The 26,025-nt window shown below is 41.9% G+C and overlaps 1 protein-coding gene across 3 annotated transcripts in view; it reads right to left on the bottom strand.

Annotated features, from left to right (window-relative positions):
* LOC307108342 (GTPase IMAP family member 4-like) overlaps nucleotides 1–23,575 on the bottom strand; it is a 33,996-nt gene extending 10,421 nt beyond the window's left edge. Inside the window, exons 1-2 of one of the 3 annotated variants that reach the window (XM_079786242.1) lie at nucleotides 23,466–23,539; nucleotides 8,627–8,675 (exon numbers count right to left, since the gene is read on the bottom strand). The gene's annotated coding sequence lies outside the window, so the exon portion shown is untranslated. Of the gene's footprint in view, nucleotides 1–8,626; nucleotides 8,768–23,465 lie in introns of those variants that run through there. The other 2 variants (XM_079786241.1, XM_079786243.1) reach the window with 2 other exon arrangements.
* Nucleotides 23,576–26,025: the final 2,450 nt, after the last annotated feature.

The following is a 26,025-nucleotide window of genomic DNA, read 5'->3' as shown; positions in this document are numbered from 1 at the left end:
CTTTTATTTGTTTGCCATGCTTAAAACTCCTAACCAATCATTCCATCTCCAATTCCTTTTCGACTCTATAATCAAGTGCTTTTTTAAAACTAAATTTTACTTTTTATTCTCTCCAATGCTTCTTTCCCCAACACCATCACCAAAAACAACTTGCCATTTGCTCTAATCGCATTCCCAGGGGTTCCTACAGAACACATACTACAATAAGAAACTGTTTGCTTTTTTTTTTTTTTACTATGCCCCTTTAGGTTCTGAGCTTTGTGATGATGATAGGACCAACTGTGTCTTGCACTTCCCTTATTACCTGGGACAAACACAATACTGTACATAGAGGGGTTCTCAATAACCATTTGTTAAACAAATAAATTGATCAAAAATATTTCTGATTCTTACTTCCTTTCATATCTTTATGTCCAGCATACATCTCTGAAAAATATTATCCTCTCCTTATTCATCAATGCTTAGAGTCATACAAATATGTTATTACATTTTAAATACCTTTTATCCTTGCTACCTAAAAACATTTGGCAATGGGGAAATCTGTTTGAGAAACTCACATTGGAGCAGAGTATGCCTGCAACAGGCTGAAAATGTTAGTTGTTAAGGACAGGATCATCTCATCACAAGCCATAAAATATACTCTTGAAATACTATGAGAAAGGTAGACTCCTTTCTAAAAAAAGAGTTATGTCTTTTCCCTTAAGAATAGGGAATAGAAAACAGCTTCTTGTAAACTGGGAAGAGAAATCACAGAATTTTACATATCAGCTTCTGTCACAAAGTCGATGTTGGTGATGGGATTCAAAGGGGGAATACACCGAGCTATGTTTATTATACTTCCCAGTACTCTTCACCCACCATCTGCCCTCAGAGCTAATTCTGTCTGCTCATGCTACTTTATCCCTGAAAGCTTCAAATTAATTTAGAAATCCTATAAGTGGTGAAAGGAATTACTGGTACTTGTACAAATATTCTCTGAGCAGCTATGGGGAAGCATGGGACTTTTAGTTGAAAAGTCTTAGCCCTGGATGTTTACTGGAATCTTTATGCTTAGTCTTCAGATGTCCTTGCTTAAAAGACACTGCAGATGCATGTGTCTTCTCAAGTATGCTTATCCTACTGATAGTATCTAATAGTTAATTTTATCTCAAGCTGTTGTTACAATAAAAACCTAAGGAGGCAGGTGAAAGAGGCTGTTTGGTTCCTATAGCCAAGCAGTCCTTAGCCCTCTCTTTCACAGAAATATGTGTCCGAGTCATCATTCTTCCATCGCTCAGGGTCTACTGACCAGCCCCAGCAAGCAGCAGTCTCTGAAAGAGGAACTAATTTGAAGGGCTAAACCTTTATAATCAATTACAGCCTAAAATCAGCAGAGGCAGAAAACAGAAAGCAATGAGAAGCATATGCTGAACGCAAGTTTGCTGGGAGGTTTATGATATAAATCCAGGGGAAAGGTTCCTTCTGCCCCAAATCCCACATTTCCCTCCATTTCCTCACAACACACACACAAACACCCGAATTCCTTTACCTGGAAAATCTAGTTCTTGCTCCCTTTTCTAACTTAGAAGGCAAAGTTAAGCAAGGACATTGAGGGGAAAGAGGGAAGAGGAAGTGAGGGAAGGAGCTGTTCCAACTTGCTCTGATAAGAGACAGGCCCACTTTATCATTTAAAACATGGCTGAGGAATGTCTGCCCATGGGCCATGTAAGGCCCATGCAATCATTTGGTCTAACCCTGCCATGGCATTAGGGGTGAGTTAATTAGATATTTGACAAAAAAATAGCAGACTAATTTATAATTTTATAATTTTGTATGACCCATAAATGATGTTATAAATATCCAAATGGTCCTTGGCAGGTTCACTATCCCCGATCTAAAACAACCTTTTGCCTTTTGTTGACCTGCCTCTGTGCTTATTGTTGATAGAAGCTAGCCTCAGTGCACAGCTTGGCCCCTTCCACACACACCCAGGCCCAAAAGAGCAGCCACAGACTGTGGATCCCTTTGCAGCTACAAACAGGTAGCCCAGGGTCAGTCACAGGCAGGTCCTACATCAGAGTGCCTTCCAATAGACCCCAGAAGCAACACACCTGGTGATAGGGTTCACCACATAAGAGCATGACCCAATTAGCTCCACAAGTAATATACCTAAAAGGAGAACTTGGGAGACAGCAGATATTACTGGAGCAAATTCTGCTTCCTGGAGTTAGCCCCCTCACAATAGCTCATACACTGTGGTTGTGGTTGATCCTCAACCAGCCTGAGGGTCAACCACACCCAAGCAAGACTCCACTACAAGGCAGGCTCACATATTCTACATATGGAACATCTACCTCAGGTGTTCAGGAAGACTCTGCCACTAAGTCCCAGAAGACATCTAATATGTAAGTTCACCATACCAAGACTGGGAGACAAAGATCTACCTAATACACAGACTCAAATACAGAGGGAAGTCAAAGTCAGGAAACAAAAAAACATGCCCCAAACAAAAGAACAGGAGAAATACCCAGAAAAAAAGAAATGAAATGGAGGCAAGCCATGTACCAGATACAGAGTTCAAAACAATGGTTATAAAGGTGCTCAAGTAATTAGTGAGAACTTAAACAAAGAAATAGCAAATATAAAAATGGCATAGAACTCTGCCATTGGCCCACACACCAAAGGTTAGTGGGTTTGATTCATGGTCAAGGGCACATACCTGTGTTGCAGGTTAATCCCTGGCCCCAGTGGAGGCAAGTGAGGGAAGCAACCAATCCATGTTTTTCTCTCCTGTTTATTGTTCTCCCTCCCTCCCTCCCTCCCTCCCTCCCTCCCTCCCTCCCTCCCTCCCTCCCTTCCTTCCTTCCTCCCTTCCTTCCTTCCTTCCTTCCTTTCTCTCTCTCTCTCTCTCTCTCTCTCTCTCTCTCTCTCTCTCTCTATCTCTCTCTCTCTCTCTCTCTCTTTCTCTCTCTCTCTTTCTACCTCTACCTCTACCTATATCTATCTATCATCTATCCACCTCCCTCCCTCCATTTCACTCTACAGAAGAGCAGTGGAGAAAGTATAGTCCAGAGGGAAAAAAACAAAACAAAACGGAAGCTGAATAGGCAGATGTGTCCGGAGCTTTATTCCAGAGCAGATAGAAGGAGCATTTAAATCAAATAACATCCACTTGGAATTGGCGAAGTAGACACAGCTGGTGAGACAACTCACAGCCTGGAAGGGCAGAGGATGCCTGGAGAACAGAAGGATTGGGGATCTGGGATGGAGAAAGTCATGATACCATGGAGCTGAGTGGGTCAGAAGGAAGCTGCATGGCACCAAGTCTTGGTGACACTATCCCTTGGTGACAGCATACCATCCAACTGTGGAAAGGAAGTCCACAGGGCTGCTGGCAGCAGGGAATTCTAGATCTAAGTCCACAGCCATGAGAGGCTGAGTCCAGAGGGGCAGCCTGAAGAACTGCCCAAGCCATGTAGTGCTGCAGGGAGAAAAACTAGCAGATGTGTGGTGGGTTTGCCTCTGTTTAGTCTTCACTTTTATTCACTAAACCAAGTTCATAGGACCTTTCAAATACAAACACTCACCCATGGCTGAGGTGCAGGTGAAGGTGTGGAATTGTGGAGTCTGAGGAGAGACTATGGAGCAGAGTGGGTCAGGGAGAGATGACCAGGAGTCTGGCACTGGGACATTCCTGACCCTCTGGACCTAAGCAGCCATTTTTCTCCTGAAGAGCCAGCTCCTCTCAGCAGTCTCAAGACAGCTAATAGAGCCTACAAAACTACTTCCTAAGTGGTACAAAGGACACAACAAATATGAATAGCCCTGAAGAGCCCTCCGGGACTGGGTTGAAGAGAGGCTGTTCAGTCCCAGAAATCAATGTAGCAACCTCCCTACCTGTAGCCCTGTCAGAAACAGGTGATTGAAAGATTAAGATTGACAGGAGGAAGACAGGCTAAGGGGGTAGATTGGTCCTGCCTGCTTGCAGTCAAAACTATGGAGATATACACAAACAGAGTAGTGGTGGATCTCTTGGAACATCAGCATGGTGCTGACTACATAACAGGAAACTGAGAAGTAGCAGACACAAAAGAAGAGTATACTCTTAAAACAGACCTTATGGGCATTAAAACTTGGCTGAAATTAATGACACTTCACTTTTTAATTTTAATTTTTTAAATCTTTTATTAAACATTTATTTTTTTGTTTTTATTTAATTTTTTCAAATTATTTTTTCTTCATTCTATTTTTATTTTTTACTAGGGGCCCAGTGCACAAATTTGCTCACCTTGAAAGGAACGTTGGGCTGCGAGTCTGCGGTGGGCACAGGAGTGGGTCTTGGCCTATTCTCCGTGTCCCGGCCCAGCCCCTCCTCCTGCGGCCCTGGTCCCCTGTCTGCCGGCAGCCCCACTCTCACCCACTGAAGGTGTGGAGCAATTGGGGCCAGTGCCAGCAGCGGGTGTGAGCGGGGCTGTTTCCATCAGTGGATGTAAGAGGCGGCTGCCGGCCCTGATCTCCCTTCAGGAGCAGGGGGAGGTGGAGAAGCTGTGAGGGGTGATTAGGGCTGGCAGCTTCCGCTTGCACCTGCTGATGGTGCCAAGCGATCGGGGCTGGCACAGAGTGCTGGCAGTGGGTGTGAGTGGAGCCAGTGTTGGCACCTGAGGCAGGAAGGCAAAATGGTTAGGGGTGATTAGGCAGGCAGGCAGGTAGGCAGGCAGGCGAGCGGTTAGAAGCCAGTGGTCCCGGATTGCGAGAGGGATGTTTGACTGCTAGTCAGACATCCCCTGAGGGGTCCTGGATTGCAAGAAGGTACAGACTGGGCTGAGGGCCCCCACTTATGTACAATTTTTGTGCACCAGGCCTCTTATCTTATCTAATAATAGTGAAACATGTAAATTGACCGTACCTTCGCTACACCCACAGCCAATCAGAGTGAGTATGCAAATTAACACAACAAAGATGGTGGTTAATTTGCATACATATCTGGGTCCAGGAAACCTCCTCAGGACCTAGGTCACTCCCAGTCAGCCATCAGGCAGAAGCTTTAGGCTTGGGAAGGGGCTGAGCCTGCAATCGGAGGGGTGGGGGTCCACTTCAGCTTTAGGCTTGGGAAGGGGCCAAGCCTGTGATCGGAAGTGTGGGTGGGGAACTCCTTCCCAAGCCTAAAGCCTGGGGTGGAGGCTTTAGGCTTAGGAAGGGGCCAAACATATAAACAGAGGTGCTGGGGGAACCCCTTCCCAAGCCTAAAGCCTGGGATGGAGGCTTTAGGCTTGGGAAGGGGCCTAGCCTGCGATCGGAGCTTCTGGACACAGGGCAGGGGGGGGACGACCCCTTCCAAAGCCTAAAGCCTGGGGCAGAGGCTTTAGGCTTGGGAAGGGGCTGAGACTGCGATCCGAGGTGCGGGGGTGGGGGTGGGGTGGAGAACCCCTTCCCAAGCCTAAAGCCTGGGGCGGAGGCTTTAGGCTTGGGAAGGGGCCAAGACTGTGATCAGAGGTGCCGGGGGCAGAGGAACCCCTTCCCAAGCCTAAACTTGGGGCGGAGGCTTTTGGCTTGGGAAGGGGCTGAGCTTGGGATCGGAGGGAAGGGGAAAATATCAATGGAAACATATCCTCAGGTGAGGATAAAAAGAAAAATAAAGAAAGAAATGTCATATCCTATGAAAGACACATCTTGAAAATGCTTAAAGAAAGTTGTCATTTTTTCATGGTGAAGGGACTGGAGTCCGTGTTGATGAAAATACCTTGGTGGCTGCAGTGACTGGCAGTGGCTGCAGCAGCGGGGTGATGGGGATGGCGCCTTCCCCTGATCAGCCGGTTGCCTCAAGCAAAGGGAGGCCAGACTGCGGCTTAGGTCCATCCGTAGGACATCCCCTCCCAGTATGTGAGAGGGGGCAGGCTGGGCTGAGGGACCCCTCCCCAGTGCACGAATTTCGTGCACTGGGCCCCTAGTCTATATATATATATATAAAAGGCTACTATGCCAAGTGTCCCCTTGGGTGTTTCACCAACCAGGAGTTCCATCGCTTGCTATGACATGTGCTGATCACAGGGTGTGGTGTGGAATGAAGAAGGCCCTGGCTGGCAGCCAGTAGCCACTAGAGACCCTACCCATGTATGAATTTTGTGCAAGGGACCTCTAGTCATTAATAAGTCAACAAAAAGCAAGTGTTGGTGAGAATGTGGAGAAAAGGGAACTCTTATCCACTGTTGGTGTGAATGTACTTTGTGAATGTAGATTAGTCCAGCCTCTATGGAAAACAGTTTGGATGGTCCTCAAAAAAATTGCAAATGAAACTGCCTTATGACCCAGTAATTCTATTTCTGGGTATATATGTGAAGAAACACAAAACACTAATGCAAAAGAACATATGTACCACTATGTTCATTGCAGCATTATTTATAGTAGCCAAGATATGAAAGCAACCCAAGTGCCTATCAATAGATAAGTGGATAAAAGCTGTGATACATATATACAGTGGAATAATACTCATCCATAATGAACTAAATGTTACCATTTGAAGCATCATGAATGTACCTAGAGGGTATTATGCTAAGTAAAATAAGTTAGTCAGTGAAAGACAAATACCACATTATTTCACTTATATATGGAACCTAAGGACTAATATAAATTTTAAAAAACCCACAGAAACAGACTTGTCTACTAAATGCAGACCGAATATTGCCAGAGGGAGATAGGGGTTGGAGGACTAGCTGAAAAAGCTGAAGGGTTTAAGAAGTACAAATTGGTAGTTACAAAATATTCATGAAATGTAAAATACAGCATAGGAAATATAGTCAATGATATTGTAATAACTATGTATGGTGCTAGGTGGGTACGGGAAATAACAGGGAGAACACACTGTAAATTATATGATTGCCTAACCAATATGCTGTACAGCTGAAACCAATACAAAATAATATTGGATGTACCTTGTAATAGAAAAAGTGAAAAAAGAATTTAAACCACGTACAAACACAAAATCATTCACAAGTTTATATAGTACAGCATAGGGAACATAATCAATATATGAGTGGATAAAGGCTGTTTCACATACTTAGTATAAATCTAAATATGGTGCCCAGTGGGTACTTGAATTATTGGGGTATCACTTTGTAAATTATATCACTGTCTAACTACTATACTATATACCTGAAACTAATACAAAATAATATTGAGTATCAACTATAATAGAAAAAATATTAAAGATATTTAGAATTTATATTGATTCTTGGAACTCAGACAATCTGAAGAGTATTGGTAAAAAACAAAACAGTGAATTGAAAAATAAATCTTTCTTTTTAACCCAAAATCTACTTATATAGTACTGAATAAAGGAGCAGTGTTGAAGAGTGACTTGGACTTTTAAAACAAAGGGTATCTTTCACAGACTAAAAAAAAAGTATACATGGTACCAATCTAACACAAACCCAGAAAATAGAAGAGAAGGAAGCACATCTCATTTTATTTTATAAGGTCAAACATACCACAAAATCAAACCAGATGCAGACATCACAAGAAAAGAGAACTATAGCACAACATCTTTAATGAAAATAGACACAAAAATATTTTTTAGGATATTAGCAAATGAAACCCAACACTGCACGTAAAAATACTATATTATGACTGAGTTGGGTTAATCTTATCTGTCCAAAGTTTAACATCTATACATATAAAAGCCTAAGTGACCAATTGACCGAACCACCAAACAACTGAATGACTGAACAACTGAGCAACCAGTTGCTATGATGTGCACTGACCACCAGGGGGCAGATGCTCAATGCAGGAGCTGCCCACAGTGGGAACGCTGCTCAGCTGACCCATGGGTGCCAGAGGCAGGGCTCATAGATGGTGAGTGCAGCTGCAGCAGAATGAGCTTCTCCTGATTGGGACTGACTGTGAGTGAGCCCATGGCAGGTGCAGAAGGGCTGGAATAAGTGGGAGTGGCAGGCAGGAGCAGCAGGCAGCCTTGGACTGCCGGTTTTGGCCCAATTCCTGCAGGCCACACCGAGGGACCCCACCGGTGCACGAATCCATGCACTGGGCCTCTAGTTTGATAATAAGCATTACTAACCATCAACAGATTGCAGAAAGTATATAATTATTTCAACCATTCCAGAAAAAGCATTTGATAAAATATAAGAACTAATCATAATTAAAACCTCTTAGCAAACTAAAAATAGAAAGGAACTTCCTCCACCTGATTCAGGGCACGGTGGGAGGGGGGCGGGGGGGGATACATGATTTCTACCATCATAATTAATGGTAACAGGCTAATGGTTTTAGATTTAATATTAGGCAAGAATGTCAGTTCTCACTACTTTTCTTCAATATTATCCCAGAGACTTAAGCCATTGCAATAGGACAAGACAATAAATAAATAAATAAATAAATAAATAAATAAATAAATAAAGGCACAAAGGTTGGATAGAACAAAGTAAAACTCTTTTTAATTGCAGATGACATGATCATATGTACAGAAAATGTTAAGGACTATGAAAAAAACAGTAGATAAGAGAATTTACACAATTGCAGGATACAAGATCAATATTCAACATTACATTTTTAAAATAATACAATTTAAAATAAAAAAGTTAAGTTTAAGAAAAGATGTACATAACTATGTGAACGAAAGAAGCCACCTGCTAACCTGACAAGCTCAGGAGAGGCCTGTGTGGCAGTCTTGAAAACTCAGAGACCTAAAATAACCACAAAAGATGGTCTGAAAATTAAATATTTAACTACAAACAGGTTATAGTGGGCAGTCATTCCTAAGCTGCTATCTTCCCTGACAAAGATCAACTTAGATCTTCTTTACTGAGCCCATTTGCCTTTTTGCCTCTAAGATAACATATCTGTGAGATGTCTGGGTAACTTGTAACTTCCTTTTTACCCCAGGCCCCTCAGGGCACAACAAATGGCACCAGGACATTCCCTCATTGTTATTGTTATCAAGTTAATTGTCAACTGTTAATTACGTTAAAGTATCCTGTATCCATCTCTGTAAGAGAAGCACATGTCCATCCTTTCGCTTTTCACCCTATCCCAGAGGTTTCCCCGTTTTGCTTTGTCCCACCTCCCTAATCTATCACCAATGGACTTCATGTAACTCACCTACGTCCCTTTCCTTTGATTTCAATGTATAAAAATAGATGTAACCCTGCATTCTCCGGAGCATTATCTCAATTCATTGAGGTTCTGCTTCCCGGCATATGTCGACAGTTTGGCTCAAATAAACTCACTAAAATTCTTTACAGGTTTCAATGTTGTTGTTTTTTCGTTAACAACTATACACTGAAAATTGTGACAGAAAACCAACACCTAAGTAAATGTAATGTTTGTGGATTGAAAGATTCAATATTTAAGGTGGCAATTCTCCCCTAATTGATCTATGAATTCTAAGAATTGATAAATGCTCAACTTTTCTAATCTTTGGTGAAATGAACATGAAAGCCATAACAAGCTACTACTACACACCCATTAAAAGAACTGAAGTTAAAAACACTGACAAGATCAATGTTGGCAAGGATGTGCTCTCATAGATTGCAAACAAGCATAGAAAAAGCTACCAAGATGGTGGTGTAGGTAAATTCAGATACTCGCCACCTCCCACAAACACATAAAAATTACAACTAAAACACAAAACAACCACCATTCAGAACTGCTTGAATGCTGGCTGAATGGAAGTCCTTCATCTAGAGAAGTAAAGAAAAGCACATTGAGACTGATAGGAGGGTTGGAGGTGGGCTGGTCTGACAAACATGTGGGCCCCTTTTTTAATATGAAGAGGTATCACCACTGCAGAGCCTCCATTCTTTCCCCCACTCCTACATGAGCAGCAACGGGTCCCAGTCCCAAACCAGACACTCAGCCTAGGGTTCCAAAGCTAGGAAGAGAAGTCCCCATAACTTCGGGCTGTAAAATCCAGCAGGGATTGTGGCTGAGTGATGTGGAGACTGCTGGAGACCCAGGTGTTGCTCTTACAGGGCCAGTGCACAAACTTACTCAGACTCCATCCCTCAGGCTTCAGGCTTTGCTAAAATATTTAAAACAAGCAGCAGCTGGCATCAGCATGCCCTAAACCTTCAAAAAAAAAAAAAAAGGCATAAGAATCAGCACTACCATCATCCTGCCTTACTTCACAGCTGGGCCTTGTCTGGGCACTTTCACAAGTCCAATACAGGTAGCAGCCATCTACAGTCTTCTCTGTAGTTCCTGTTGGGTGGCCACAGAGCCAGTGCACCCGGTGGACAGCCTCAGACGATACCAGATATCAACTAGAAAAAAATCCACAAGTGACACACACAAGGGGCAGAATCAGTGAGCACCAAAGCCCCACTGAAGCAAATTTCATTTCATAGGGGTGTCTCCTGCACAGATTCTCTTCCACTGTAGTCACAGCTGGTCCTCATAGCCATTTGGCTTGGAGATCAATTCCTCCAAGTTACACCAACAGCATTTTAGGTTCAACTATAAGACTCTACACACAGCCTACACAGGTGCATACCTAGAGTACCAAGTTCAAGTGGCTGTGGAGGTTGAGCCACTGGGCCCCACAGTACACCTACTACACAAGGCCACAGTACAAATTCCATGAGACATAGCAGCTCTACCTAATAAAATAAATAAAAAAGGGAAGCAGCCAAAATGTAGAGACAAAGAAACATGTCACAAATGAAAGAAATGGAAGCAAGCAAACTACTGAATACAGAGTTTAAAACCATGGTTGTAAGGTTACTCAAAGATCTTCATGAGAACTTCAAGAGACTTAGTGACACTTTCAAGGATCTTAGTAAGAATGTCAAAGACATGAAAAAGGACCAGTCAGAAATTAAGCATGCACTAACTGTTATAAAGCAAAATTTACAGGGATTCAACAGTAGAATAAAGGATTCTAAGAATGAAATAAATAATTTGGAATATGAGGAAGCAAAAAACACCCAATCAGAAGAGCAACAACAAAAAATTAAGATAGTGTAAGGAACCACAGTTACAACTTCAGACAACATTCACATTATGGGAGTACCAGAAGGAAAAGACAGAGCAACATATTTTAAACCTATTGGAAGATAATGACAAAAAATACCCCTACCTGGTGAAAGAAATAGACTTACAAGTCCAGGAAGCACAGAGAGTCCCAAACAGGCTCACACCAAAACACATCATAATTAAAATGCCAAAGGTGAAAGATAAAGAGAGAATCTTAAAAGCAGCAAGAGAAAAGCAATTAGTTACCTACAATAGAGCACCCAAAAGATTGTCATCTGATTTCTCAACAGAAACTTTGGCAGGCCAGAAGGGAGTGGCAAGAAATATTCAAAGTGATAAATAGGAAGGACCTACAACCAAGATTACTCAGCAAAACTATCATTTAGAATTGAAGGTCAGACACAGAGCTTCACACACACACACACACAAATAAGCTAAAGGAGTTCATCACCAGTAAACCAGTATTACATGATTTGTTGAAGGGTATGAAGAAGAAGAAAAATAAAAAAAAATATGAACATTAAAATGGCAGTATCTGTTAATTGAATCTATGAATAAAATAAATGAACAATAAATCTAATGAACAGAATAAACTGATGAATAAAATAGAATCAGAGGCATGGAAACATGGACTAGACTGAGAAATCTCAGAGGGAAGGGAGGAGGTGGAGTAGGAAGATGTTAATTTAAGATCTTACATGCATATATGCATTACCCATGGACACAGACAAAAGGATTGTGAAGACCTTGGGTAAGGCAGGAACCAGGTAGAAAGGGGGCAATGAAGGCAAAAAGGGGAACATCTGTAATACCTCAACAATAAAGATTTTAACAAAGAAAAAAAAATAAATCTACCACATTTGGGTTGGGGGTGAGGAATAGATAGTATCTCATAAAATTAAACAGGCAAACCAGTTATCCCACTTCTAGGGATTTTCTTAAGAGAAATAAATAGATAGACTTGTATGTGAATGCCACCTAATTATAATATTCATAATAGTTCACACAGGAAGCACCCAAATGTTCTTAATTGGTGAATTAATAAACAAATTCTGGTATATCCATACTGTTGTGGGTAAAATTGTGCCCCCTAACAAGCAATGTGAATGTTTTAAAACCTGAAACCTCAGAATGTGTTTTTACTTAAAAATTAGAGGCATGGGGAGAGGGGTCCCCTCAGCCCAGTCTGCACTCTCTCCAATCCGGGGCCCCTCAGGGGATGTCGGGCCTAAACTGGTAGTCAGATATTCCTCTCACAATCTGCTCACCTGCCTGCCTGCCTGATCTCCCCTAACTGCCCCTCCCCACTGCTGGCCTTATCACCCCCAAAATCCTCCCCTGCTGGACAAGTCGCCCCCAACTTCCCCCCCTCCCTGCTGGCCTGGTCATCCCCAACTGCTCCCCTGTGGCCTGGTCACCCCATGCAGCCTGATGCTCGGTCATTTGGTTGCCTCTCACTAACACCCTTGCCGGCCTAGTCTCCCCACACAGCCTGTTCGGTTGTCTGTTTGGTTGCGATGTTCACTTAGGCTTTTATATATATAGATAGGTCTTTTGGAGATATAATTTGTTCAGATAGGGTCATACTGGAGCTGGGTAGTCCCTTAATCTAATATGATTGGTGTCCTTACAAGAAGAGAATCACACGTGATAATGGAGGCAGAGACCTGAGTGATGAATACAAAGTCAGTGAGCACCAAGGATTACTGGTAACACCATAAGCTAAAAAAATAAAAATTAAAAAAATAGCTAAGAATGGATTCTCTCCTAGAGCCCACAGTGATTGCATGGCCCAGAAGACACCTTGACTTCAGACTTCTAGACTCTAGAACTGTGAGATAATACGTTTCTGTTGTTTTAAGTCACACAATTTGTGGTAGTTTGTAACAGCAGTGCTAGGATAACAATACACATACTATGAAATTCTAGTCAGCAAAGAAAGAGAACAAAAAAAGTGCATGCCCAGCATGGATGAATCTTAACAGAAATGCTAAGTCAAACTCATCGAGTACAAATGATTGCTTCTTTTACATTACAATAATATGAAATTCTAGAAAAGGAAAAACTATAATGAGGATTATTTGCTCATTTTCCCCAGAAAAGGAGAAAAAATTGTCACACTTGTATGGAAACACAAAAGACCCCGAGTTACCAAAGCAATCTTGAGAAAGAAAAAAGCTAGAGGCATCATTCCACCTGATTTTAAAATTTATTACAAAACAATAATATTTTAAACAGTATTGTATTGGCATAGAGACAATATAGATCATTGAAACAAAATAGCCCAGAAATAAACCTACTCATATATTGCCAATTAATTTATGACAAAGGAGACAAGAATTTACAATAGGAAAACAACAGTCTCTTCAATAACAGAAGTTGAGAATACTGGACAGTCACATGGAAAAGAATAGAAGTTGACCACTGTTTTACACCAGACACATTAATTAAACCAAAATGGATTAAAGACTTGAAAAACATAAACCTGACAATGAAACTTCTATATAAAAACAATAGAAGCCCGATGCATGAAATTCATGCATGGGGGGTGAGGGGATGTCCCTTAGCCCAGCCTGCACCCTCTCTAATCTGGGATCCCTCTCACAATCAGTCACCTGCCTGCCAGCCTGATTGCCCATAACTGCTTCTGCCTGCCAGCCTGATCACCCCCTGACCACTCCACTGCCAGCCTGATCGATGCCTAACTGCTCCCCTGCCTGCCCGATTGCCCCTAACAGCCCACCCCTGCCAGCCTAGTCACCCCTCACTGCCCTCCCCTGTAGGCCTGGTCACCCCTAACTGCCCTCCCCTGCCAGTTTGGTCACCCCTAACTGCCCTCCCCTGCAGGCCTGGTCACCCCTAACTGCCCTCCCCTGCCAGCCTGATCGCCCCCAACTGCCCTCCCCTGTAGGCCTACTTTCCCCCAACTGCCCTCCTCTGCAGGCCTGGTCTTCCCCAACTGCCCTCCCTGCAGGTCTGATCACCCCCAACTTCCTTCCCTTGCAGGCCTGGTCCCTCCCAACTGCCCTCCCCTGCTGGCCTGATCACCCACAATGCCCTCCCCTGCCAGACATCTTGTGGTGGCCATCTTTTGTCCACATGGGGTCAGCCATCTTTGACCACTTGGGGGCGGCCATATTGTGTATTGGAGTGATGGTCAATTTGCTATATTACTATTTTATTAGATAGGATAGGTAGTAAACTCCTTGACTCAGGTCTTGGTGATGATTTTTTGAATCTGTCACCAAAAGCAAAAATAAACAAGTGGGACTACAACAAACTAAAAAGCTTCTGCACAGCAAAGGAAACCATCAACAAAATGTAAAGGCACCATACTGAATGGGAGAAAATATTTACAATATCCAAGCTCTGTAAAGAACTCATGCAACTCAATTTCAAAAACAACCCAAACAATTTGATTTGAAATAACAGGGAGAAAATCTGAATAGACATTTTCCTAAGAAGACTTACATATGGCTAACAGGTACATGAAAAGATGCTCAACATCACTAGTCATCAGGCAAGTGGAAATCAAGACCACAATGAGATATTACTTCTATCTGTCAGACTGGCTATGATCACAATAACAAAAATAAGAAGTGTTGGTGAGGATGTGGAGAAAATAGATCCTAATGCACTGTTAGTGGGAATGTAAATTGGTGCAGCCACTGTGGAAAACAGTATGGAAGCTTCTCAAAAAATTAAAAATAGAGCTACCATATGATCTAGCAGTTCAGCTACTCTATATTCAGCTGAAGAAAACAAAAACACTAACTTGAAAAGATATCTTCATTCCCATGTTCATTACAGCAATATTTAAAATAGCCACAAGTTAGAAACAACCTGTGTTCATTTATGGATAAATGGATAAATAAAATAAATATATAATATTGCTCTGCCATAAAAAAAATCTTGCCATTTGCAATGATATGGATGGATCTGAAGGGCATTTGCTAAGTGAAATGTCAAACAGAGAAACACAAATACTGTATGATCTCACTTATATATGGAGTCTAAAACAAATAAAAAATAAAAATAAGAAAGCAAACTCAGGCATAGCTGGTTTGACTCAGTGGTTGATGTGTTGTACCATGAATTGATGGGTCCTGGGTTCGAATCAGTCAAGGGCACATACCTTGGTTGCAGGCTGCGTTCCTGGTGCTGGTTGGGGCATGTGTGGGAGGTAGCAATCAATGGTCCCTCTCACATTGATGCTTCTCTCTGTGTGTCTCTCCCCCCTTCTATTCTCGCTATAAATCAATGGAGGAATATACTCAGGTGAGGATTAACAACAACAACAACAATAACAACAAACCAAGCTCATAGATCCAGATAATGTTTTTGTTGTTGCCAGAGGTGTGGGTGGGAGAAATGTTTGAAAGGGATCAAAAGGTAAAAATTAAAATAAAATCCTATATGATAATAGAGGAATATGCAAATTAGCTGGGACGCTCTAATGTCACAACCTAACAGAAGGGAACTGAGGCTGCATGGCGCCTGGCCAGGGTGAGGGACCTCAGGTTGTGTCCCCTGCCCCACAGGTCTTAACAGGGAACTCAGACCTTGCCCCACGCCTGGCGGGGCTTGACAGGGTACCTCAGGTGGCGCCTCCAGTCCACCAGGGCTTGACAGGGACCTCAGGCCATGGACTCGGCCTGGAGGGGCTTGATGGGGGACCTCAGGCTGCACCTCCCACCCGGCTGGGTTTGACGGGGACCTCAGGCAATGCTCCCCACCCTGGCACCGGCCGGGAAACCACATGCCACGCCCCCCCTTGCCCCAGTGCCAGGCTGGGGACCTCAGGCTGTGTCTCCCACTCAGCAGGGCTTGACGGGGACTTCAAGCTGTGCCCCCCCCCACCCCAGGTGCCAGGCTGGGGGACCTGAGACTGCTCCCCACACTTGGAAGGGTTTGATCGTTGTGGGGCCGGCTGGGTCTTGGTCTCACCCAATGAGGGTGGGGCCAGCCAGGTCTGGGTCTCCTGCGTTTTTGAAGCACGTTTGGGTGGTGGGCAAGGAATTGAATCTAGGTCCTACGGCGTGCCCCAGACTCTGACAGGAGGGAGATTTTCATATGTATTTTATTAATTTTCTTTCATCTCTGGTACTTCTAGTATAGAGCAAGGGCAAATAGAAATATTAAAATATTTCCTCTAATTAATTCCCTGTTAATGTGCATGCATTTTGTGCATAGGGCCACTAGTAAAATATAAAATGAATACACATGTCAAATATATACACATATGTAAACTAATTGGAAATACCAAGACTTGAATCTACTAAAGAATGCATTGAATTTTATTTTATGTAAATTAAAATTTAATAAAGCTGGGACATTGCAGCCATTTAGGTACAATTGGATATAACTAGGATATTCAGTTGTGGCAGCTTGATTGTAAAATGGGCAAACAATTGTCACACTACCTCCTGTTGGTGTCCTTTTACAATATGATTTTATATCAGCTCCTGTCTATTTCTGCACCTATATTTTTAAATGTATTGATTTTTTTTGAGAGAGAAGCATATTTGTTTTTCCACTTATTTATGCATTCATTGGTTGCTTCCATATGTGCCCTGACCTGAGATCGAACCCGCAACCTTGGGTAGAAAGAAGTCTCTCTAACCAAATAAGCTACTCCACCAGAGGTATTTCTGCACCTCTTGAAGCTCAAAGCCTGAAAGGCTTTGAACTTTTGTTCTCCACAATTTCCCATGTTGTAAACATTTCCTGTTTTTTCTTCACAAGTTGACACCTTTTCCTAACCCATGTTTTACCTACTCATGCATATAAAAATATCTATACCACTTTATGGGAAGTTGAATGATAAAGAGACCAGAGGACGATTTTCACACACATCCCACCATAGTCCCCAGGAAATCTGTGCTCTACCATTGATATTAGCCCATTTCTCAGAATCTCTTCCCATACTTTGGAGTGAAAGAATTGTTAAGAAGAGGTTTCAAACTGTTTCTGCAAGGCAGACAGGGATGAAGGATGACCTGGGGCATACCTTCCATAGTCAACACAATCTCTCTGTAGCTGAGGTGACCACAGGTGTTTACTGGAGCACCTAGTAGATTTGGATCCAGAAATTTCAGCTCCAATGCAGTGGGACACCTTGGCTGACAGAAGGAATGAGTTGAAGATGTAAATATGAGACAGCTGATTCTATGGTCCCCTCCCTTCCCTCCAATTCAGAGCCCCACACTTGAAGAGGGGTCCTCTCTAAGGAGTAGAGCATCTCCAAAGGAAAATGTCTGCATTCTGACATAACAGCTCTCCTGCCCTGTCTCCTCAGGGAAAGCCTGCAGTCACAACCCTCACTCCTTATCTCCAGGGAGCTCCTCTAACAATTTATTCTCAATATGAAAGGCGATCAGGGAGAACTGACATTTGAAAGAGGAAGAGAAGAGAGAAAGATAATAGAAAAATATTACCCTAAAGGGAGCCATTAACTCAGGAAACAAAAACAGGGAAAAACTAACCAAACAAATACAAATATACTCTTTCAGGTATCTAGATTATTAACCATTCCGCTGAAGTCAGCTAAAATTATATATATTAAAGCATGCATGAGCAGGCAATAAAATGAGCTTTCTCAGCTGCAAAGTGAAAGTGGAAACTCAGAGGCATAGGTGAAGTGTAGCAGCTGGCTGTCACTCTGAGGGTACTTGACCCAATGTGGAGGACTCAAACTTTGCTCCTCAAAGCCACACTGACAGGAGAGTCAAAGGCCAGGGCCAATTCAAAAGGAGTCTCAAGGGAACTTTTACCATAAACCCCAAAGTCCATCCCCTCAATATTGTCAGTGACTTCTTACTGGTGAGTGGAGGACAGGTTTGAAAAGAAAAGGCCAGAATCCTATTAAACAGACAAAAGATGCTTGTGGAGAAAACAGAGAAGAGAAGACCATAGAGAAAATATTTAAAGGAGTAATGATGGAGTGTTTGATACAGAGACAGTAAAACATCAAATAGATTGTCAAATTACAGAGGGAAGTTTAGTGAGAGGTGGGGGAGATAAGAGATCAACTGAAGGACTTGTATGCATGCATATATGCATAACCAATGGACACAAAACACTGGGGGGTGAGGGCATGTATGGGAGTGGGGTGGGGGGGGGCAATGGTAAGATATGTACACATATAATACCTTAATTAAAAAATGGGAAAAGAACCCAAAACAAAACAAAACAAACAAAAAAAGAAAAACAAAATGAAGGAAGGACTAGGTCTTCCAGGAGTCGAGCATCATAGTTTCTATGATTAAAGCAGTATGATGTTGGCGCATGAATAGAGAGAACAGTGAAATGAAAGAAGAAAATTCAGAAATACAACAAATTAATCATACTCTATTCATTTATTTTCAATTCCATTCCATTATGTTAAGTTATATTCAGTAAGGCAGCATCTCACATCAATGGGGGAAAGATAAAGCAACTTTGGGGTAACTGTATAACCATATAGAAAAAGCTAAAACTACTTCTATTGCCTCATGCCATTCAAATTCCAAATAAATTACAAGTTGAAATGTAAAAAAATTAATCCATATAAATAATAGAAAAAACATGGATACATTTTTTTTGTAAAATAGGGGTAGGGAAAATTTTTCTAAGATTTGAAAAAGAATAAGGAAAAGAATTAATAAGTATGATTACATGAAAATCTCACACATAATATAGGACAAAAAACATCATAGACAAATTAAAGCACACAGGTCAAACTAGGGAAAGAAACATTTTCTAACTTACATCAAAGGGGCGAATATTCCTGTTATACAAAGAAATTTTGGAAGAATAGAAATGAAAAATCAAAAACTCAATAGAAACTGGACCAAGGGATAGGGATAAACACCCAGAGAAATAGAAATTAAAATATGTCTTGAATATATGAAAATACATTAACATCCTACCTAATAAAACAGTAATATGCAAATTGACCACAGCTTCACTACACCCAAGCCACACCCACCAGCCAATCAGGGCGAGTATGCAAATTAACCACCCAAGATGGCGGTTAATTTGCATATCAAGACAGCATAGAAAGAAGCTAAGCGTTGCAGAAGGGAGCAGGAGCGAAGCTGCGGAGAAGCAAGCAGGCGGGGCAGGGAGAAGAAAGGCAAGCAGGCAGGGCGGCAAGCAGGCTGGGCAGGGAGAAGGGAGGCAAGCAGGTGGGGCGGGCAGAGGAGGGAGGCAAGCAGGCGGGGTGGGCAGAGAAGGGAGGCAAGCAGGCAGGGCTGGGGGAGAAGGGAGGCAAGCAGGCGGGGCGGGCAGAGGAGGGAGGCAAGCAGGCGGGGCCGGTGGAGAGCACAGCAGGAAGCCCTATTGCAGGAATCTTCCTGCAATGGGCTACTAGTATACTCATAATAGGGAAAATAAATAAAAACACAAAAAGTAAAATAAATTAAAATTACACCTCTATTTCTGAGGTCAGATACTATTTCTCACCTATAGGTTTGGCAACAATTCAAACATTTTCTGGCCTAATCTGTAGGTAAAGGTATAGCAAAAGCAGGACCTCTCCTGCATGACTGGTGAGAATGGAAACACAGTCTGAACTCCACAGAGGAGAAGTCAGCACTGTGCTGCAAAAGTAGACATACATTTTCCCTTAGATTGTCCATTCCCAATTTTAGGATTCTTCCTAAACTACACTGACAAAAGTACAGGAAAAAAAATGATGCATAAAGCTATTTATTGCATCATGATTTGCAAAAGCAAGAAACCCAAATCCTATGAAATGGTCATTACTAGGAATAAACTAAGATATATTCACACAGTGAAGTACTATTGAACTGTGAAAAGGACTGAGATGTGTCTCTCTATACCAGCATGGAGAGATCCCCAGGATGTATCATTAAGTGGAACAAAGCAAAACAAAAAACAAAGTGAAGAAAATAATGTAGAGTTTACCTACCATTTCTCTTATAAGGAGGAATAAGAACTACATATATAAAACATAATATATATTTTTTTCATGTATATGAAAAGGTAATAGCAGGATACTCTGAAAATTAAACCAACAAACATTTATTTACATGAGAATGGGAGAAGCAGGGTGGAGGGAACAGGGAAAGAAGCTGGAAACTGTATGTCTTCGTAACACTAAGATATCATAGTTTGATCTTGAAACCATGTAGGTAGTTTACATAATTATACAATAAAATTTATGTTTTAAGATATTGAAATCAAAAGCAAGTGAAACAAACAAATCTAATTATATTTCATGTGGCAGATGAATCACATAAGTAATTGGTCCAAGTAACTTGAAAATGCAATCATTTCATTGTCCATATCTAGAGGGATTGTACTAAGGCCAAAAAAAAAAAAAAAGAATCAAAACTTGAATTAAATTTTTCCCCCAAAATACTACTTTTAATTTTCTTTGTGTGTGTGTGTGTGTGTGTGTGTGTGTGTGTGTGTGTGTGTGTACTTTTGAAGTCCATTGAAAAGGCATAAAGTTAATAATGAGCCCAGAGCACCCTTCGTGCCCAGAGTGTAGTCTTCAAATGCCATTCATTTTCCACCAAACAATTAGGGCTTTATGGAGAAAGTACTGATTTTAGGAGTAGGCATGAAATATTTGCGTTGAGTCTACACTGTCTTGTCAATTAGAAAGCCAGGATGCTCTAAAAAATCTCTAGGAATTTATCAAAAGGACTTATGAGTCAACTTCAAGATAATCAAACTGGACAAAGATGGGACAATTTGAGAATCAATAATAATTCCAATGAATCAAAATGTATCAAATATGTTGAAATCCATGAATTCATAGCAATGCCTTATTCTTAAAAGTAGTCCATAACCCCATTGGGAGTCTTCAAGGAAAACATTTCATTGTTCTGAACATTGACCAAAAAGTGGAAAGAATCAAGCATTTATCTTGTATTTCTTATATAACTACACCTCATGGAAATGATAGAATGGTTGAGGGAAATTTTCTTTTTATATGATTATCCCACCTCATTAATGAAGAAAAAATGATAGAATTTGAATATCATCATTTCTGACCCTTAATGAAACTAAGCAATCATTAATGTCACAAAAAGAGAGACAATCAAATATTATGTGCCTTCTGATGGAAGTTGACAGCTGCACCTATGAAGTATTCCCACCAAAAAACAGTCAAACCTAAATCTGATCAAGTGTCTCCTTTAAAATAAATTCACACAAAACACCAGAACTTGAAGAGCAAGTGAAATGACACCATGAGGATATAATCAACAAAATGTATATTGCCTGGTTCTGTTGGATAAAAGACTTCTCCTTTCTCACCAGAGAAATTTCCCAGAAAGTAACAGGGAAGGTTGGAAACCTACATATTAAGATAAATTTAAGATAAATCAAATAATTGTGATTTATGGATCTTATTTGGATCTGACTTCAAACAATTTTTTAAATTATGAGACAATCAGGGAAATCCGAATGCAACTAGTAATTTTCTAAAATTTCTACTTGCTTTTTGAAGTCTAATTTTGGTAATATTTTAAAATGGTTTCAAATATTTACTGAGACAGTGTCTGATGGTTGCTTCAAAATAATGTGGGGTGCGTAGGGAGTAGTGAGTATATAGGTGAAACAAAATTGGCGTCTATTGGTAATTGTTGAAGCCTGGTGTAGGTACATGGAAGTTCCTTGTACTATTGTCTTTATCATTGAATAAATTAAAAAATTTTTCCACAATAAAAAATTTAACCTGTGTAATGAGGCCACTATTAAATGGAACTCCCATTTGATCCAGTGATCCCACTTCTAGGAATATATCCCAAGAAGCTAGAAACATCAATCAGAAAGGATATATGCACTCCTATGTTCATAGCAGCACAATTTACCATAACTAAGATTTGGAAACAGCCTAAGTGCCCATCAGCAGATGAGTGGATTAAAAAACTGTGGTACATCTACACAATGGAATAATATGCTGCACTAAAAAAGAAGGAATTCCTACCATTTGCAACAACATGGATGGAACTGGAGAACATTATGCTAAGTTAAATAAGTCAATCAGAGAAAGATAAATATCACTTGATCTCACTCATCTATGGTAAGTAGTGAACAATATAAACTGATAAACAAAAACATATCCAGAGACAAGGAAGCACCGATCAGACTGTCAAACCTCAGGAAAGGTAGGGGAGGGTGGGGGTAAGTGGGAGAGATCAACCAAAGGACTGTATGTATGCGTATAAGCATAACCAGTGGACACAGACAACAGGGGGGTGAAGGCATGAGTGGGGGTGGGTGGGAAGGTAATGGGGGGATGAGGACAAATATGTAATACCTTAATCAATAAAGAAATTAAAATGCAAAAAAAAAAACACCGAAAAAAACACAAGCGTAATGCAAATAAAGCTACATTTCTTGTTAAAAAAACAAAACACTATTGAATACTCTACACCAGGCGTCCTCAAACTATGGCCCGCGGCCCACATGCGGGTGTTTTTGCCGTTTTGTTTTTTTACTTCAAAATAAGATATGTGCAGTGTGCATAGAAATTTGTTCATAGTTTTTTCTAAACTAGAGTCCGGCCCTCCGACGGTCTGAGGGACAGTGAACTGGCCCCCTGTTTAAAAAGTTTGAGGACCCCTGCTCTACACTATGCACCATGATAAATGTTTTGTACATTATCTCATTTATTGCCCCCAAATTCTAATTTTATTTTTCTAACTTTTAAAATTAGGACAAATGTGGCTCAAAAATACTGAGACATTTTCCCATGATCACAGTGCTAACAGATATCAGGCAGAGAAGGGATCCAATTCAAAGTCTGTCTGACTACCACTTCCCTCATAACCACTGCATACAACAGCCTCTTAGTTTCTTCTCAGACCCAGGATTCTAAAATCCCATCAAATAAGAATTCGATCAAGAGAGGCCAGACTGGAGAACTGGCAGGAAGCCTGTAACTAGGGAAGTTAATAGGAGTGTGTCACATACATTGTTCCTCCAGAATAGCCAACCCTCTCTCCATGACACCCCCTCCTCACCTCACATGTCACACAATTGGGGTCACAGTTTCACTCTGCTATGTGATGGAAAGGACTCAGCAAACTGCAGTCCAGATTTCCTCTGCCCTTAGTGATGTGGGCAACCCCTAGAGTCATATCACCCTGGGATCCTGCTTCTTTTTCAGTAAAAAGAGTGCAGTCTCTATATTGCCTTTGAGCTCCAAAGACCTGCCACGGGAACACTCATTTCCTATCCAGGGAAAAGGAGGGCTTGTCAGGCAGCCCTCAGTGTCTATCACAGCGGCAAATGCATGAAGGTGCACCAGTCAGCACAAATGTGTCCTGTTCAATATGAGACGTTTAACTTTGTGCTAATAAAGCTTCTGACTCCCCTCTCTACCCTCTGCAAGCACCACCACCACCCCAACACACACACAGTGTGCTGCTGGCACAGAACCAGGTCCCTCCTGAGACCAGAACCCATGCCCTTCACACTCCCTGGACCTACTGCCCTCACAGCTCTGCCACTCAGGACCGCTTCTCAGCCAGGCTCACCTTCTTTACCACCAGTTGATGAGTTCTCAGGTTTTCTCCAAAGAATCTCTTTGAGTGTGGGCTTTTGCTTTGACTGTGAGGATGAAGTGTTTGCACCCTCTTAACCCACTGAGTCAGGAAGCACAGATGGGGTGGAGTCAGTGGAGGAACTGTTTGCCTTTAAAGAGACAGTCATATTGCCCCTTATTTGGTGGGTGCTTCAGATTTCCCAAATTGAAACCTTTTCCTCCTTGTGCCCAATCTCACACACAAGTTTCCAAAGCTATATTAGGTGTTTTGGGTTATAGTGGTAGATCCAAAAGGCCCTATAAATGACCTAAATCTTGCCCAGAAATACAGGCACAGTGTCTGTCATCTTCCCTGGTGTAATGGGAGACTGTGGGGTCATTCTGGAAGAAGGAAGTTGGGTATGTGATTTCGTGAATCCTCAGGTATTCACTAGCGATGGTACAATATGGGTTTTGAGTCTATTATTTCAGGAGGGTCTCAAGGTACTCATTCAGAAAGTAACAGGACTCAGGTACAAAGCCAAAGCAGTCTAAACTACTGGGAGCCAAGGAGAAAAGAGGAGGCCTGGAAAAAAGTCTTCAGTAAACATGCAGGCTCTCTCTCTCTCTCTCTCTCTCTCTCTCTCTCTCTCTCTAATATATGGTTCTTGAAAGATTGAAAGTTTGTATGACCTGACAACTAAACATGCACCTGAGGAATAGATGCAACTTTTCCTCCTAATCTTCCTACCTTCTCCTGCCCCAGGTCCAGACAGTCAGATTACTCGAAATTTACCAGTGGACAGATCCATTAGGCTCTGAAAATTGATTTTAGGTGAGATGCAGGCTGCCAAAGCTCTCATGGTTCACAAGATATTCTAGTTGTTACATCACCATAAAAATACTGAGTTTTCATTATATTCTTATGACCCAGTGCACAAATTTGTGCACATTGAAAGGAAATTATTTATAAGGTGGCTAGCAGGGCAGGACTGGGCAAGATGGGCTGGACACGACCTGGAGCCAACCTCCCGTGGTCCCTCCCCTGCTGGCTGCACCTGGGGCTGCACCAGAGCTCAAAGGGCATCTGCAGAGTGAGTGGGATCCATCTTGTAGGTGAGGTCCCTGAGCCTGGCCTGCAGGGATGGGGTTGAAACCAGCTCTCCGACATCCCTCGAGGGGTCCTGGAGTGTGAGAGCTGCTTCCTCTCTGCTTCCGTGGTGTGTCACCCGAGAACTGCCACTGCCAAGTCACGGCAACTCAGCAGCTCCTGTGTTGAGCGTCTGCTCCCTTGTGGTCAGTGCACGTCATACATACCAGCTGGTTGGATGGTTGCATGGCTGCATGACTGCTTAGCATTTATGTATATAGATTTTGTTCACTAGGTTGAGAAATTTGATCACTCTATGTTTGAGCTTGAGGATAGGTACTATCCAAATATCTCCACCATTGCCCAGTTTCACTTTACTCTCCACATTCCTTGAATAAAACTTGTCCTGCCAGAAGCTGCTTTGGGTGTTTTCCTGGTCAACCAATTGCTTCTCAGGTATTTCCCTAGGTACACTGTTAAATTCCTTAAAGGGAAAAGGGAAGTGGTTGAAATAGAATCCACTATGGCTCAATTGGTTGGAGCACTGTCACAAGAACAAGAAGGTCTTGGTTTTAATCCCTGGTCAAGGTGTATAGGAGACAACTTACCAATGTGTCTCTCTCACATCAATGTCTCTCTCTCTCTCTTTCCCTTCTCCCTTCTTCCCACTCTAAAATCAATTTTTACAAAAAGAATCCACAGGGTGCAGGATACTAGTCTTGAATGGTAACAGGCTTGAGGTCATTGGCCACAGAGGAGCATATGAAACACAACAGTCCCATCCTTGAACCCTAACTTAAGAGTGATCTTCCTCTAGAAGACTTGTGATAGAAGCATTGCCTCATATTTCTCCTGCACTGTTCTCTTGGCCATGCTCTTTGACATTGGGAGCTCCTTCCCACATCCACCTCTGCTGTGAGCCTCCTGTCTCTCTGCTGTGGTTCCCCACCTGCTCTCCTCCACCCTCCCATGATGCTGCTCCTTCAACATAGTCAGAAGCAAAGAGATGAATGGGGAGAAGGCCACAGCTTCCTTTGTTACAATTCCCATTTATGCAACCCACAGGTTGAGAAACGCTGCGGTAGAGCCTAAGACCATCAGAAAACACAGATATTTACATTACGATTCATTAATAATAGCAAAATTACAGTTATGGAGTAGCAAAGAAAATAATTTTATGGTTTTGGGTCACCACAACATGAGGAACTGTATTAAAGGGTCGCGGCATTAGGAAGGTTGAGAACCACTGCTCTAGAAGACAATCCATCTCTTGCCTCTTCCAGCTTTTAGAAGCTTCCAGAATCCATAGCTTGTGCCCACATCACTTTAATCTCTGCTTCTATCATCACATTGCCTTCTTCTTCCTTTGATCTTATTGCCTCAATCTTCTAGGGACTTTTGTGATTACAAGTAGAACCCACTCAGATAGACAATCTCCTCATCTCAAAATAACTAACTTCATCACATTTGCAATAAGGTAATA

Source organism: Cnephaeus nilssonii (genome assembly GCF_951640355.1).
Source record: "Cnephaeus nilssonii genome assembly, chromosome: 12".
Taxonomy (NCBI): domain Eukaryota; kingdom Metazoa; phylum Chordata; class Mammalia; order Chiroptera; family Vespertilionidae; genus Cnephaeus; species Cnephaeus nilssonii.
Note: the sequence above shows the minus strand (reverse complement) of the source record. Positions and strands in the feature narration are given on the sequence as shown.